The sequence below is a fragment of the Corvus kubaryi genome, unplaced genomic scaffold (genome assembly GCF_017639235.1).
Source record: "Corvus kubaryi isolate FWS band 111438036 unplaced genomic scaffold, C.kubaryi_AGA036_p1.0 37357, whole genome shotgun sequence".
Classification (NCBI taxonomy): Eukaryota; Metazoa; Chordata; class Aves; order Passeriformes; family Corvidae; genus Corvus; species Corvus kubaryi.
In genome coordinates, this window is record NW_024581117.1 from 14344558 (window position 1) to 14361618 (window position 17061).

Below are 17061 nucleotides of genomic sequence, written 5' to 3' on the forward strand. Positions count from 1 at the left end.
ATTCTGTTGGACTGGTGCTGGCAGGGCTTCCTGAGAAGTCATGTGTTTTGGCATTTACTCTTTTAAGGCAGTATATGGTTCCTCTTATAGCTTCTCAGAAGCAGCAAGCAGATGTCCCTGTATTTGTTACATTCACACCACATTTCAGGACTTCATTTCCAAACATGAGGTTTGGGGATTTTTTTTTTCCAGATTATTAAAGAAAAAAAAATAAATTCTGTCTTCCTCAAACTGCAGGTGCAAGGTAGCAGGCCAGAGCACTACCTGCATCAGCCCTTCACATTTCCCTAGATTCAGAGTAACCTCTTCCAATCACACAAAGATAATCACCCCAGCTGAGAAAGCTCAAACATGAGAACTGCTCCAACTGACAAAAGCAACCTGGGCGGGGCTGACAAAAAGCAGCCTTTAATCACAGATCTCAACATGGAGAGTTGCTATCACAGCATCCACACTACTATTGGAAATCACAAAGCACGCCAGGTGGATGTACATGTGAAATTCTTAGTGTCTGGTATCGTTTATCCAGTACTTATCCCAGTGCACACACTGCAGTAGCCTGCAGATCCTCACAGGAATTGTACAGCCCAGCTTCTGGCACAGGAGACAGCTTGGGGCTCACTTCGAGAGCTCTATATAAACATCTCTGGATTTGTACCTTGTACCCACCTGAAACTGAAAAAGACTGCCAACAAGTGTATATGGAGAGATCATAGGCTACCATTCCTTAAAAACAGATTACAAAAGTATTGTGGCAGTACTATGTACTACCCTTAATTTTGCATTTTTTGCAGAAGTAAAAATTGCTTTCTCATATTAATTCTCTCAGCACTGAGATTTCAATCCTTCTTTTTGGGAAGGTTTTGTTGCAGCTGCTGTGGTGATGAGGTTAGCTGGTACCTCCTTCATCTGGAAGCTCCACTAATTCTTTTGCTTTTTTGATGGTTGCAAAACAGATGATTGCACATGTCTACTAACTGATGGCAGGAACTTATCTTCAAGTAGCTCCATTTTTCTGTTCAAGGTGCACAGAGCAGCACTGGATAATTGTAGGTTCCAGCCAAAGACTCTTTCATAGGACGTGCCCAGAGCTGATGAGGCTCTCTGTGTGTGTTCAAGGCCATCAGGAGCTGGTGAAACACCGCGTTTACCTCTGTGCCTCACAAGACGTGCTGGTAGCTCTCAGCACTGGCTGAGAATGACAGCTTGGAAGCTAAACCTCAGTAACAGCTTTATTGTTTGGGTTTGGTGGGTGGGGTTTTTTTTCCATAGACTAATACAGGCCAGAAAAGTTACCTCACATTTCCAAAGCCCAAAATAAAGCATATCCAAACCTAAGGATTACATGGATTTCCTGCAAAAACCATGAAAATCACAAGCTGAAAACTATGGATTATGTTGTCTTGTTATCTGAGTTTGTTATTTTTTCCTAGTAAAGTGTACGTCTAACTGGTCAGAGAAGATTTGGATGAGACTTTTATTTATCAGAAAGCTACTCTCAAGATACCTGCCATGCCTTGAAGTCTTAAGTATGAAATACTTTAGGCTGACAAATACCCATGGCCACTAATGCTATGGAATTAAAGCAGGGATGGTCCTGAGAGGGCTGGGAAGAGCAATGGGAGTTGACAACCCAGGCAGCTGGTGAAGTAATGCTAATTGACTTCTCATGCTAGTATGAGGGAGGGAGAGAGGGAGGGAGAGAGGGAGAGAAAGGATTTTACTTTACAGCTTCACTACTTTTTGCTGTTAGCATCATGTCTCCTGTCTTCACTGAGGATGAAATCACTGCAGAGTTGTTCACTTTAATGCAGGAGCACAAGAGGATATAAAGAGAAGCTTCCAAGAGGGCAGAAAGAGACTTGGAAAAGGCATATCAAAATGGAACAGTGTAATTTCCCCTCTGACCACACACACAGCTCACTAGACCACATCAAAGGATGTTAAGAGGAAAAAGAAATCAAAAACCTAAAAGGGAAAAGAAATATTTCTCAAAGAAACTAAGTGACAAAATCTTGTCCAAGTGATGTATCATAGCAGAAAAAACTGCTAACTACTGTTATTCCCATCTCTTCCCTCACAAGACTGTGAGCAATGAGATTAGGTCACACCAGGTCACTACCTGGTTTCAGCAATTCCCACACATACTCTTGCCCTCCTTGAAACTGGAAAGGGGAACCCAAAGTGATCTAGCAGCTCCTGGCAAACAGCAGTTTATGGACTGACTTCCTGAACTGGAGTCTGTATCTTATTTCATCATCCTCTCCCTGAGTCAGCATAACCACCTGCCGTATCCATGAACATTTTTTACCACTGTAGCACAGCATTCAGTAGCAAGGGCACCATGGCAATAACTTACCATTCCTTTTGCTGATAAAGTACTTCCTTTTGCTTGTTGTGAACCTCCTGCTCCCATGTTTCACCGGACATCCATTGGTACTTCAAGGCAGTCACTTCTGACGTGCTCCCTCATCAGCATTGATGGCCCTACAAAAGGCTGCTCCCACCACCAGCCCTCTTCCAAGCCAGAGAACATAAGCCTGTTTAAGAGTCTTGACAAGAATATTTTCTTCTAGCCCTCTTTACTTTTACAGTTCTACTATACAAGCCTTGAGATAACCTGCATTTGCTATGCCAGGTAAGACATGCACTGTTATTTTCTCCTGGAACATGATTTTAAGTTTTGCTTTGTCCTTACACTTAGTCTTTTTCCACTGTTTGCTGTTATTCAGCAGATGACTGGAGCTAAAACCAAGATGGAAAAGGTAAGCCATAGGTAAGGTCAACTGAGGACATGTAAACACTACCTGCTCTTTAGAATGATGCTAAAATGCTTGGTAAACGTCGAGTGAGAATTTAGACACCTCTTTTAGAAGGCTAGTTGTATTCTAAATAATATTTTTTAAATGCCACCAATGCATTTCTGAATGAAAGAGCTTCACAGAGAGGCTTACATAATGGTGGAGAGTTTGACAAAGCAATTTCTTCGTTTCATGGAATTCCAAGATCATAAAAATTTGAAATTACAAATAACATTCTTTTAGATCTACCAGGTCTCTATTTCCAATAGTGTTTGACACTGTCAACACCCATATCAAATAAATGTCTGCCTCACTTGGGAGATGGGTATGAGCCAAAGTAACAAAACATTTTAAGTTGACAGTATTACTCCAGGGTCCTGAAACAAGCCTGCATTTGTAAAAATCCATATTTGAGAAAAAAGGCTGTAGTAATGGTTTTGATTCCTTTCTTACTGTCCTAATTGAAAAAGATGGCTGAGGTGAACACTTTTGATGCATTTATTTGCTACATCTCAAAAATACTGAAATTATTTTTGCCATACAAAAACTTTATTTAAATTTGCTGTGAAATTTTCATAGTCTTACAGACAAAATATTAGGAAAAAGCCCCCAACTTTAGCAAGACAAGGGTTATAGGGAGAGAGAGTATCAAAAGGTGAAACTATAAAGACAGTAGAACAAGGAAATCTGCAAGAATACAGTACTTTTAGACCATCAGAAATCCATACCTCTTACAAGAGAAAGAGTCATACTTTTTCCATATCCATTACTTTATTTCCCAAAGTCTTTGTGGGTTGATAAATCTCACCTTGGTGTCCTGCACAAACACCAAACCAGCATTTTGCATCATTGCCTTGGGTGAACTTCGCTTGAAAATATTTCCTGAGGCTATTCAAAAGGATGTTTGCCAACCAAGCAGCTTGTAAAAATGCAGACTGAGGAGAAGAAAGATATACTGATATTATTTTCAAGATCATACAAAAGACCCCTATACACATCAGCCAAGGAAAAGAAAGTTTTTCTTTGTATTTCCTGAACATTTAAAGACAGCCATTTGTAAGCTTCTAGCTGTAAGAGTGCATTCTTAATGGCAACCACATCCCATTGAGCATCTATCAACAAATCCCTGTTGGATCAGAAAGGGAATCATACATACTGTAGTTCATTCTCCAGCAATGGCTTTTAGTATAAATAAAAACATTTTTTCTTTTCAGAGTTTAAAAATGTGCTTGAACTCTACTGTACTGGCATCAAAAAATTTTCAATTAGCCTGATTTCAATTTCATCTGAATATAGCATTATTGATATGAAGTTTTATAAAGGATGAAAACAAGGTATAGCCATCTTCATAATTAATGCCTTTTAACCGGAAAACTATTTTGGGCATTGGAAAGTAGAGCAGAAATTATATTTGAGGAGTACTAGGAATAAGCCTTATATAACTCTTGACCTAAAGTAAACATTTAAAAAGTCATGCTTATATTAAAAAGATAACTGGTCACTTCTATTTTTGTATCACCAGTGATGGAACAGAAGAATTCCATTCCTGAATAACATTTAATATATCATGTATTAGGATACTATCTGCTCAGCTGCTTTTTTTTTTTTGAGTGCAAAATATAGTCAGAATCCATCCTCTGAATATTTTAATGTATTTCAAGTACTTTTATGCAGAACAACTATGAGGCGCTCTAAATTCTATGATGTGTGAAATACTTTGTCCAACTATGTCTCAGCTACAGTTATTAAATTACAACTCATGTAATGCTCTCTGACAAATTCCACCATGGTATTTTGTAGAACTCCACAGGAATTATCTTTTTCATTTGTCTTTTACCCAGCCTAGCTATTAAGTAAACTTTTCAGTTTTTAGGAATAAGCATGTTCTGGGCAATTCCCAAAACCATGAGCAGGGTAATGGGCAGAAGGAAAAATACATCATCTGCATTATTTAAAATTTAAAAAATACTCAAGAGTCTAAAAATTATGGAAAATGCATAGTGAATCAGTAGGCCTCAGGTAAGGACCATCTTACACCACTGACAGAAGAAATGGTGCATCATCTATCCACTAACTGGTGGATTTTGAGATGACTGATAAAGAATATTAGGCATCGATACTGTCATCCTTTCATTACATATGCAGCTTTAATTATAATTTTACTCAGCTAAAATGAAATGAAATTCTGAAGTTCAGGAACAGAGGATTGAAAGTTTGCACAGACAATTTACACCTCTAGCTTCATCCACACATAGCAAAAGAGTGTCTTCCAGTTTTTCAATGGCTGACTTTGCAACCTGAGCTTTAAAAGTGTAAGTCTTTTGGTCTGTGATCGCCTAAACTCAAAATGGAAACTGGTATTACAGAAACTCCATCATGTGGGAGCATAGTGACCTCACAGAGCTCACAACGCTAATTTGAACTTTCATATTTCATTTACTAGCCAAATTAAGTGAATGGAAGAACAGCAGGCATGGGGGCCCCTGTCTGGAACTACATGTATTCGCCTACTCTAAAACACTCTCTCTTCTAAAACAAAATGACAGCCTGAGATGAGGATCTTCTTCATCTTCCACAACTGAGTACCAAGTGTTGTTCTGCTCAGAGCTCTGTTCCTCCCTGTAACTGAGGCACCAGAAATCCCTGGCAGGCTGCCACACAACACAAACCCACAAGACCTTGCTTAAAACCAACCTACGTCGTCAGATGTCTTTTGAGCTAAGGAGCCTGAAAACCTGTGCTGCAAGGCAACCACAGAAGCTGGAACAGTCTTTAAGAGAAGACTGTTCAGACCAGTCCCTAGAAGGAGATAAAAGACTATGTAAATAAGTGTCATAATTATCCGGTAGACAAGCTTTGGTACTCAGGATTCACAGGTTTTATTTTTAGTTCTGAAAGGAAGTATGCTTTTTATGGTCAATCCCAGTTGGCCTCTTTCTGCTTTCACCGCTCTTACCACTTTAGCAAGAGAAATTACAGTACTTCTCGTTCAGCTGCTCATAGGTTTTCCCGTAATGGTTATGTGAAATGGGGATGAACTGATACTTGCATTGTTTTTCATAGATTTGTACAGGAAAGGTGGCCGCAACCAGAATTAATTTCATAATTAATTTCATACTTATGCTTTCTACAAAATTCTGGCTGTGTGTTTAACAAGCTATCTACCAAGCTCAAGCAGTAAGTTCAGATACAGTATTAGGGATCTATCATCCTAATTTTTTTTTTATATGAAGAAAATGCAAGTTCTACAGAAACGGAATGGCTGGACCTTGAGCACATTCAGGAAATCTTTCCACCTGCAGACCCTCAATACCCAGAAACATTACTTACTTAGATTATAGGATTTTCCTTCCTCTGTATAACCAGAAAGCCTTTTCTTTTCAAGTAATCCCACTTTCTTTTTTCAGTTTTAAATCCCTTTCTTACAATCACCCAGAGGTTTGTGCTAGAGCCGCGTGTCACGCTGCAGACCGGTGATGAGTGAAGAAGGCATCGCCGTGACTCACTGTCCCCTCAAATAACCTCCAGACTGTTCCGACCAGAGCTGCAGCACAACGCGCTGGCTGCTGACTCAAACAGATGCAATACGGCCTCATTCCCTCACCGAGCACGGTGCCTTCCCTGTGCCATTAAATATGATTCATACACAGCACAGTGCCAAAATCAAAAGAACAGATCAACATCAGCAGACAGTAAATTCTAAGTCTGCTCTTCTTTGAATATTACATGCAAATAACCCGGTATAATTCTGCATACGGCAACCTGCCCTTCAACCTCAGTAAGGATGTTACAAATTTACCACCTTTAGTACAAACACACAGTCGGTTTGACCATGTAAGCACCCAAAAGAAACATCAGAGATGCCTGACACCAAAGTAAGGTAAATATATGCCAGTGTTTTGCATCAACTGGTTGTTAATTAGCAGACTGTGGTGAAAGCACTGACATCAAAAGTCATTATAACCATGTCCAAAAAACACCTTCAGATTTCAGAGAATCTAACATTCATCACTACCTTTCAGAAAAGGAGCCAGTGCCTTTGGAAGAAAGGAGGACATGTGAAAGAAGAGCTTTTGAGCAATGCTGTCAGACACCATGGCATGAAGCAGTTCCTGTCTTGACAAAAAAGTCACAGAGAGAGACAGACTTGGCTAATAATCCCATCTTTTTCAACCAGACAGGATGTGGTTCTACAATGAAAGAGACACTATTGACTCCATTAACCTACAGTGCTGGAAACAAGTCATGAAAAATGTATTAATTTCCACTGCTCATTACCACCCCCAAAATAGCTGCTACAGGCTTACCTATCACTTGCAGTATTTTTCAAGAAAATACTGTAATCTGGGGAGAGCAGCATTTCCTAACTTAATTTCTTTTTCTTCAAGAAAGAACAAATCTCTGTGTTAAACCAAGTGTTTTCATCTACTGATATTTTTATATATGATGACTTAGTCCCTTCCTATGATATAATGCAGACGCTCAAACTAGAAGAATTGATCTTGCTGCCTAGACTTAAAAGACTTCACTAGCAAGGAGTTTAACTTTCAGTTTTCAGTGATGTAAGTTGGGGGGGCAGGGCTGGTTCTAGTAAAGCAATAAATAACTGGGTCAGGAAATACATTTTGTGATTGTTATAAATATGGAAATCATCAAGTAATTGTGTGTACATGTTACGTGGCTACAACAATTTTGTCCAGTGATACTTGAGATCCATGCCATAGCCCATTAATATAAATCTAGAACTTTTTTTTCTTCCCCCACAAGAAGTCAGTCATCATTAAAGGATCATGCCAACTGTATGACCAAGACATGTAGGTCTTTTGCACTCCATGACTTGATAAACAGAAATACCCATTTATTTACATATCTGACTGTATACTTCTATCTTTTTGATCCCTTTCCCCAACCTGGGCTCCATAAATTCAAAATGTGCTAAGTCATCATGTGGTTTTGGCATTTAGCTCATGGCACCTTTTCATGCCTCTATCTGTTTTTACAATTAATGACAACTTTGCAAATTAGGACAGCCTGCATACTGTAATAAATATAAATTTACTATATTTTTGCCACTAAAAACACATGAACTGTCAATATTTCACCTTTATAATGTATTTGTGAGAGTTACTTATACTCATCAAGTAACTTATTCCCCTCCCATCCAAATAATGATCCTTTCTCCCTCAAACTGAAGATGAACAAGAGGCTTGAGCATCGTATTCAGCATCACAGGAGCATGATAGGCTTTGTGGTAGTACTCAAGCTCTTAGAAGATCCTGGGAATGCTCCTCTCAGAGATGTTATTCATTCCTGTGATGTGTCAGAGCACAGCATACTGGGGATTGCACCACCAGCCCAGAACGGGATTTCGTGAGGAGTCAGCTCCCATCCTGGCAATACCTGAGAACATCACAGCACAGCCACCTGTGACTCACAGCAAGTGAGAGTCTCTGCCAGCCTCTCCAGCTGCATAGGGACAGGGAGATCGACAGGAGAGTTGTTCAACCAGCTACAACCTGCTTCCTTTCACTGAAGGCCCTCCAACACCCTCCTTACCAGCTAGACAAAGCAGCAAAGGTACATGAGCAGACATGGGAAAAGCCTGCATTTTAGGCATGGAGACTGCACCTTGTCAGGTGACTGAACATGAGTTGTCTCCTGTAAATGTGCCCTTCATCACTCCAGAGAAGCATTTTCTGGAGGCAGCTGCATCCTGTGTGTCCTGTGAACTGCTGTGACTGACCATGTACAGACAGTACTGGAACATGGCATTCAAGCTCCAAAAGGGAGCTGTGGAGAGGAACTGAACAAATCAAACATCCTGTCCTCTGAGAAAAACAAAGACTACATAAAGGAGATTCTCATTAATAATCCTGTACTCCACAGAAAACGCAAAGCTCTCATTCCACTGTCCTTGGACTGACTCACATGGAAAGAAAGCACAGCTATAAGAGAGACATGCGCCCTATGCAGGAGGCAGGTACTAGCACCATGAAAACACAGCTAACAAGCACAAGAGGGGATTGAGGATCCAGGACAAGGAAGAAACACCAAATGGCTCTCAGGCATTGTAAAGGAGTAGGAGAAAAGGAACAAATGGCACACTGACACATGTTGTGTCTGCATTTGTATGTCAACTTCTTTTTTTTTTTGTCTAGACTATTATGGTTTCAAATTTCTTTACAAAATTAAGGTTACTGAAGCTGAACTGTCAGCAAACTGCAGAACCAGAGATTCCACAAAAGGAGCACTTCTGGAAGGGAAGTTTTGAAAATAGTGAGAAATCTTTAAGGAGAAGAGTTCTAAGAAGAACTGTTTTTAAGACAAAGCTATAGCAATCAGGATGTGGCACAGGACAAGATGTCTGTAACTCTGAGCCTTGGACCTAACCTCAAAGAGCATGTTCTGTACACTGCCCTGGCAAACCACACTATGGGCACAGGATTCAAAAGTGTGGTCCAGAGGACCTTATCTGTTACGGCCGCAGGAAGAAACTCATCACAAGGCTGTTAAATACATCTGTGCATTTCCTCAGAAATCTGGTCAGCCTCTTCTAAAACAACTTCAGGAGAGGTTGCGTGGCTAGGAATGAAAAGCTTTCTCTGTGTTACAGGGAGAATCATCTCCAGTCTGGCTGAGATGACGTCCCTACAGTCATCAGTCTTGTTTAAACAGATCCTTGCACAAGACCTGGCAAAATGAGGAAGAAAACAGGGGATGAAGAAGAGAATGGAGTTGACCATGTGTCCAAAGTGAGGAGTTTTTAGGCATCACAGAAAAGGGATTGGTGATTCCTCAAACCTGGATTATAATGTGATGCATTTGTGAAACGATAACATTGCTCTGCCTGTGACCATCACCCCAGTCTCTGTTATGCAGAAGTGGTGTGGGAGGTTTCCTGCTTTCAGTTTTTCTTCCCAGAGCTCTGATGAAAGCTGTACAAGTACATCACTGGTAATCTGGGGCTCTGCACAAACAAACATATGTACTCCTTTCAGTATCCACTCCTCTATTCAACACACCACCTGGAATCAAGGCAAGGGATACTCTCCCATTCTTCCCTTCAAGAATGGCAAAAAAGACAGCATGAAAACATCACTACAAGGAAGCAAAAGGAAAAACCTACTGGACTTCATCATGTTCTGTTCTGATCTGCAGTCTTCTGTGGCAGCAATGATTCTCCTTTCAAAGGTAAAATGGAGACAACCGCTACCACCAGATAATCTATGATTCTATTTATCTCAGCAAGTAGGCTCTATGTGCTCTGGTGAAAGAGCAGAATCATTTGAACCATCTTCAGAGAAAAGAACAGGGAGAACAAAGACTCCCCCTTTTGACACCACTGAGCTCCTGCAGGGCTCTGAATTTGGAAGACGATGACCTTCTATTTCAGCAGCCACTTACCTGAAAAAGCTGTTTTAGTTTATACCTCATTCTGGCTACTGTGGGAAAAGAGCAAACCAGCAGTGGCTGGAGACCGAGTTTTTTGTGTTAACAGGTTCAATCTAGACAAAAGCTGATGCTGAAACAGAAGACAAAAGTCAAAACAACGTGAAGAAGTCAGGTCAACAGCACAAGTACAGAGCATTCCTTCCCCAGATCCCCTCACACCCATGGCTTTTTTTGCTCTTTGACGATGAATTCCAAAATCCCTTTTTCCCTCTGCCAGCAGTCTCCATCCAAGCACAAGCACAAGCACCTCAGAGAGCTCTACAAGCACCACCACTGCTTGCAATGTTATCAAATAGCAGCAGAGAACTAAACCAGGCTCCAGTCATAGCTTGGAACCAAAGACGAGCCGTTTAAGTAGACAACTCCACTGCTTTCACACCTATCCTGTTACTGGTGGTATCTCCTTTCAAACAGTGAGATACAACCTCCTATCTCCAAACATACAGCACATCCTGGAGGCAAAGGAAGAAGTGAATCCTTTCCCAGCTGAGCAGCAATCCCAGCAGAAAAATAAAGTAATTACAGAACAACATAGAGCCAAATTTTTTGCATGACTGCTAAAATCTTACCAAAATTGGAGATCAGACAAATTGAGGGGAAGAGAATTCTTCTTTACTATTTCTATGCCTCTGAATCATAAGAAATCACAACTGAATTCACCTCTTCTCACAAAACTATTCAAGAAAATGACTTCTCAATAATAAAATTATAATTCCAGACTTCATGGTTGAAAGCTAAGCCTAGAACTATGAACGGGCTGCAAATCACTGTTGCATGAATCTGGAAAAATTAATCAGATCTGTAACTGCCTTGTTAATCTCAAAGCAGAGCACTACTGAGTCCATATTCATGTGGTAGAACTCTGGCCCTTCTCCACATACAGCATGAAGAAGAAATTTTTGCTAATGAATTTCATCACTTGGTCTCAGACAGGAACTACATTATTTCCCCCACTCCACAACTGTTCCTACTTGCAAACTCATTCCCTCAGAGGGTGACTAATGTGCAGGACAGTTCAATGAGCAGTAAAATGTAAAGAACAAAGAGAGCACAGGTTTTGTCTGCAAGGCAGAAGAGACAAAAATATGGTCTGGTGAACTCATCAAAGTCAATGAGGATGGGGGAGGGCATCAGGATTCAATGAAGGTGGATCCCAGCTACAGTCTCTGACATGGGACACCCAAAACTCTGCATTAAAAAAACCCAAAACAACTCTGTGCAAACAAATGACTTGAAGAGCATGATAAAACCACTGGCCAAGAATTACAACAGTTGAAAACATACAGGATTGAAAATCACTTTACATAAGGATTTTTTTTAACTTCTTATTTTCACTACTCTATTGGAAGGCTGTTTGAATACGGCACTGCTTTAAAAAAAACCTCCAATCTTACAAGCCTGCCTTACTACAGTTAATTTGTGTGTAGTTCATACCCACCTTCTCATGCCTACCTTGGAAATAGAAAATAAGGCTCAATTTCTGGTAAATAAAAGTTACTGGTTTACATGCATACATAGTTACCAATATTCTTTGGCTCCTCACAATTTTGGATCATGGTTGAAAACAGAATTTCAAGGGAGAAGCAAGTATCTGCTTTGGCCTAATGACTTATTTTCCATAAGAAATTTGATATAAACAGTTACTGGGTTTTCTCCATTTACTTTTTATAGTCAAAATGTTATTGCTGGCCAACATAACAACAGTATTCACGATTTACTGTGTTTTATAGATCTTGCAATGACTTTCCTATTATCTCCCATCTTCATCTCTCATTTATGAAAATAAACAGATCTTTTAGTTCATTTCAAAGACAAACTCTAAAGGCAACCAACAAAAATCTGGACTACATTAGTTGAAAAATCTATACTGAAACTGTACCAAGACGGCAAACTGAAGCTAAAGTTTTAAACTCACAATGGAGATGCTAAGACCCTGGTTAACACGAGTGGAAAAGGTACATCTATGTTAAAGAGAACCACTTCCCTGATAGAAAATAGCTAGCTGTTAACTACCTTACATAGTGTCACTGTGCCAGAAACATCCATGGCCAAGTAACAGACTTGTACTTTCTTTATATAGTTAAATTACATAGATTAAAAAAACAAACCCATTGGTGTCTCACTGTAAACATGTATACTAAAACATATGTTACAATGTCATTAATATATAAAAGGGATTGGTTAGAATCCTGTAAAGCCAGTCTGTCTTCCCTACTATCCAAAATTTGATTAAAATAACACTAACAGAAAGACGTGACACAGACACAAAACAGCTCACAGCTTTCCAGTGTTCTGGGCAGGTGAGATGTCATACACACTAGCCCCAAAAGGCAGGCAAATACCAGAGCAGTCAAATGACATCCAGTAGCACCAACTTCCCCTGCCTGGATGTGTGGAATGGTTGCCCTTCCTGCTGTCATTTGTATGTGCATTTGGAGCATTTAAGGATATCACATCAGTCATTTTGTCACTGTGAGAGGAAGCTTAGGTTAGATATTCAGAAGAAGGTTTAAAAGGCACAATAAAAAGTGCAGTGGTTATTCTAATAAATAATCTAGCATACAATCCTACATGTGCCAATAATGTCATTTGTATTGAAGGAACTCCAAGTACATCTGTCATTAAAAGATTGTGCAACTGCAGCAGCCAAAGATGTTGAAATCTACATTCTACAGCAGTGGCAGTAATTTCAGAGCTGTGTGCCAAAATGTGATTAATCACAGTTCACTGGGTATTGTGATAGTAACACAGGAAAATAGCTTGGCATAGCAAAACCATATGATCAATTAAGAATGCCATCAAGCCTCCTTGAAGCACAACCTTCTAGTAGTATGAATACCACAGCACTTACATAGGTTAACTTCCAAGATACAGATTTCATATATATAAAGGACAGAAAAATCAAAACTATTAATAAGAGACTGTATGGAAAATTGTATAAATTCTTCACTAACAAAAGCTCATCTGAGATTATCCAAGTCTAAAGGAAACACAAATTGCTGCATACTCAGACACATATCCGACTGCATTTCTGCCTGACCACATTTTGGGAGTGGAGGAAAAACAGCAGAGTCACAGCAGGTTCTCTGTATACTGCACATATTAGTCAGGTTTATAAAAACCATCCATGAGCCCTCCACCTGCAAATCCAGCCAAACACATTTCTCTGCTGCAAGTGCACCAGAGTCCTGACTAATCACACACTGCTGCTGCCTGCAGCTACCTTCACCAGCAAAGCTGATGGCACTTGGTGAAGGCTCATACAATTCTGCCTGTCTAGGTGATGGCCTGACATCAGTTTGACAAGAAACTCAACAAAAGTTCTGATGCAATCTCAAACCCATAATTGCTTTTTTCCACAGGACAGCATCTTGCTAGCCAGTGGAAAAACATTAATAAATAAATGCACACTGTGGTTCTATTTTAGTTTTATGTTATTTGCAAGATGACAGAGTTCTAAAAGACATCTCTGACTTAGTGTAATTCCTCCACAATTGTCCATAACTGCCCCCAATACTGCTCCTGAATAAACTGGACCATGAGTCTTAGAAGGTGACTGCACACAAATGCCTATCACTCTACTTGCCAATAAACAATCCATAGCTAATTCATTAGCAGCTCTCAAACTACCTTGTAACTGTGTCTTACCCAGGAAGTAGAACAGAATCTATTCGGCCTGTCCTAAGTAATTTAGCAGAAGGAGATGGTTCAAAAGGGGCGTGGGGGGCGTGTGATGCCCATTCTTCAGGGTTAAAAGGATTAGCATCTTGCCTCAAACTTCAGTAAAGCATCTGATCCCAGCAACTTTATACAAGCAGTTTACAAAGGTGTTGATGCCTCTTCATGTACTCTACAATCCTGTACAATTCACTACTAACAAGATTCCTGAAAGGAAATGTCTTATGGTGCATCTTCAAACTGTCCTTTCTGTAAGCTACAAAGATATACCCTGGCATTTCTGTAGGACTTGATGTAATCATGATGTGAAAAAAAAGAGTTGATTTTAAATTTAGAAGCAATAAAAAAGTTTAATGAATCATTTGGACTAAAGTACTACAAGTACTAAAAGTACTGTAATTTAGAGTAGTAAAAGTACTACTACTGGCAAGAGCATATGTGGACAAACAGAAATTCTGGAACCAAAACCAAGAGGCTTTAGGTTGGTAACAGAGCCTTACAGAACACTGAATTGTAGGATCACAGAATATGCTGAGTTGGAAGGGACCTAGAAAGATCATCCTATCCCAGACAAATCCACCAAAACACATAGGAACATAGTTCCCTAAAAAGCCCATTACACTCAAATGCAAAAAATGAATGCAAAAAATTGTATAGAACACGTGAAGAGATTTTGGCCGTATTTATATTAATATAAGGTTTTGTTATTATACTTTCAAACTAACTAAATATACCAGCCAGTGATAAGTACTATTTGACTCATTTCAGGATGCAGCTAAATGTTTCAGTGACTCCAACAACATCTACCCATTCACAATCAGCCCTACTAATCAGTAGTTTGTTCCTATTGTGATGGTACTAATACCATTTTCAGCAATTCAGTATATGCATTTTAAATCTCAGCAAAGCCCTTCAAATTAAATATGTAAGAATTTTTCAAAGCCATCTGAAACTAGAGCCAAGAACAGAAATATAATTTTGCATCATTTATTAAAAGAAATGAGGTACTTACCCAATGTCCTAGAATCAAAATTGATGAGAAATTTCAAATTAAAATACTCAGTCAAGATTTTTTCAGAATGATGCATGATACATAAGAATAGTTAATTTTTTCCTTATACAGATCTATTCAAAAATTGCTTAACTAGTAGACCAAGTCTCTTCCATAAAGCAGTCAAAATGGAACACAACAGCAGCTAATAAAAGACAAAAACCTGAATCAAATACTTTTTTTTACCCATGACTAGTGTAGATCCTCTGAGAGTTGGTAGACAAAAAATAAACACTATATCATTAATTGTGTTAAAATTCACCTATCTGTAAATAAGAAGTCAGACTTACTCAAGGTTAGATGAGGTCTGCCATATTTCTCTAGTAAAATATTAATTACTGCAAAAGGATATCATTTTCAAAGATCAATTCCCTAATCAATAGGAGTCTATTTTGATTGCTTACAAAATCAGCCTAATGAATACTTTTCACAAATTGTTTTGGTTCCCCAAGACATTATATAGCCCTAAATTTATGGTTCTTAACATTGATTCACTTTCTAGTATTAAAGACACTGTATGTAACAATGCTTTAAACATGCAATGCACATAAAATAAGATACAATACCTCAAAGAATTACCAAGAACTATTGCTGAAGTAACCTCAGGATTTACTGCAAGGAAGTGCAGATAAGTTACAGGGAAAAAACCCAGTCACAAACCCAAGTTTCACTGTATGTCCTTCCCCCATTTATGTGAATACATCACACAGCAGATGCCAGAAAACCAGAAGTGTTCTTAACCCACAAAGTGATTTCTTGATACCTGATGAATTTCAAAAAATTAAATTATTTAAGTGTTGTTCCATCATTTGTTTAGGACTGACATCATCTTAACAGGACAGACTTTGCAAAGAGAAACACAAGCATCTTCAGTTTAAGTTTGTGCTTTTCCTTTCAAGAAGTCATTGAAAGTGTCTTTGCCATTTCTAGCCTTTGACTCAACTTCCTGATTTGGCCAGCAGCTGGAAGGATGTTAATCCAAGGGTACGAGAAAGGAAGTGGTAAAACAATATGCTCCCAGCCCTGGCCTCTGCATGTGCACAGAGAATGGATTTTGAACCCACAGCATACAAATAAAACCTGTATTAAATGAGGACATGAAAATTGCTCAGCAGAAGAAACCAACCTGTGCCTTCAGCAGCTTTCTCCTCTATCCTTCTCTCCCCATCAATACTCCCTCACAATTCCACGTAGTCTATGATTAGGCAGTAACTACATCTTAGTTGTCATCATGAGTAGTATGACCTGCAGCCAACCAACATTTCCATTCTTCCTGCCCAGCTGGGGCTAATGCAGAGCCACCAAATCCAAGAACGGCTTCAGAAACACTGATCATATCCATGCCAACAGAAATGGTGCAACACGAAGTTCAGAAGGTAACGTGCTCCCATACAAAAGTGCACCTGGAAAGAACTGGCAAGTACTTCAGGAGACTGCTCTCGTGACAGTGAAGTCAGGAATAGAGGACATAGGGGGTTTACTACTTCAGGGTTTGTTTTTCAGAAAAAATATGTGTGGTAGTCACTCTGTCACAAAATGAAGTTAGCAGAAAGTTTAGGATACTAAAGATACAAAATACAGATTCCACTCAGCTATTCTCCTCATGCAAGTTAAATACCTCAAGCTGACAGTCTGTTCCTGAACTTTCCTATGTTCGGTTTTCTCCTCAGAAGTTAAGATAAATTTAAAAAGCAAACATATAAGATATACGACATCAAATCGTTGCTAGAACAACTTCAGTGGTGCATGAGGTTGCTGTGGAAATTTGATTTTTCCTGTCCTCAGGAAACTGCCATATATGAAAAAGATTGCTCATGATAAATGTATCACGGACAGCCCATTTATAATGCTTTAGCACCTATGACTTTTTTCTCCAAGTACTTGATTTAGCTTGTTTTAGTGTAACTGAAGGCCTGCAAAATCTGCCAGTAGAAGTTTCTGTTAACGGCAGGTAACTACCAACATCTCATTTCAAAATCTTTTTCAAATGCAGAGCCCTAGGAAAGACAAAATGAAACAAAACAAAAAAAACCCCAGAAGTTATCAGTACAATTCAAGTACAGACAATGCATAATAGAA

General features: G+C 39.2%; 1 protein-coding gene across 3 annotated transcripts in view; it reads right to left on the bottom strand.

Annotated features, from left to right (window-relative positions):
- Positions 1-17061, bottom strand: part of JMJD1C (jumonji domain containing 1C) — a 159038-nt gene that overhangs the window by 81168 nt on the left and 60809 nt on the right. The window lies entirely within an intron of this gene.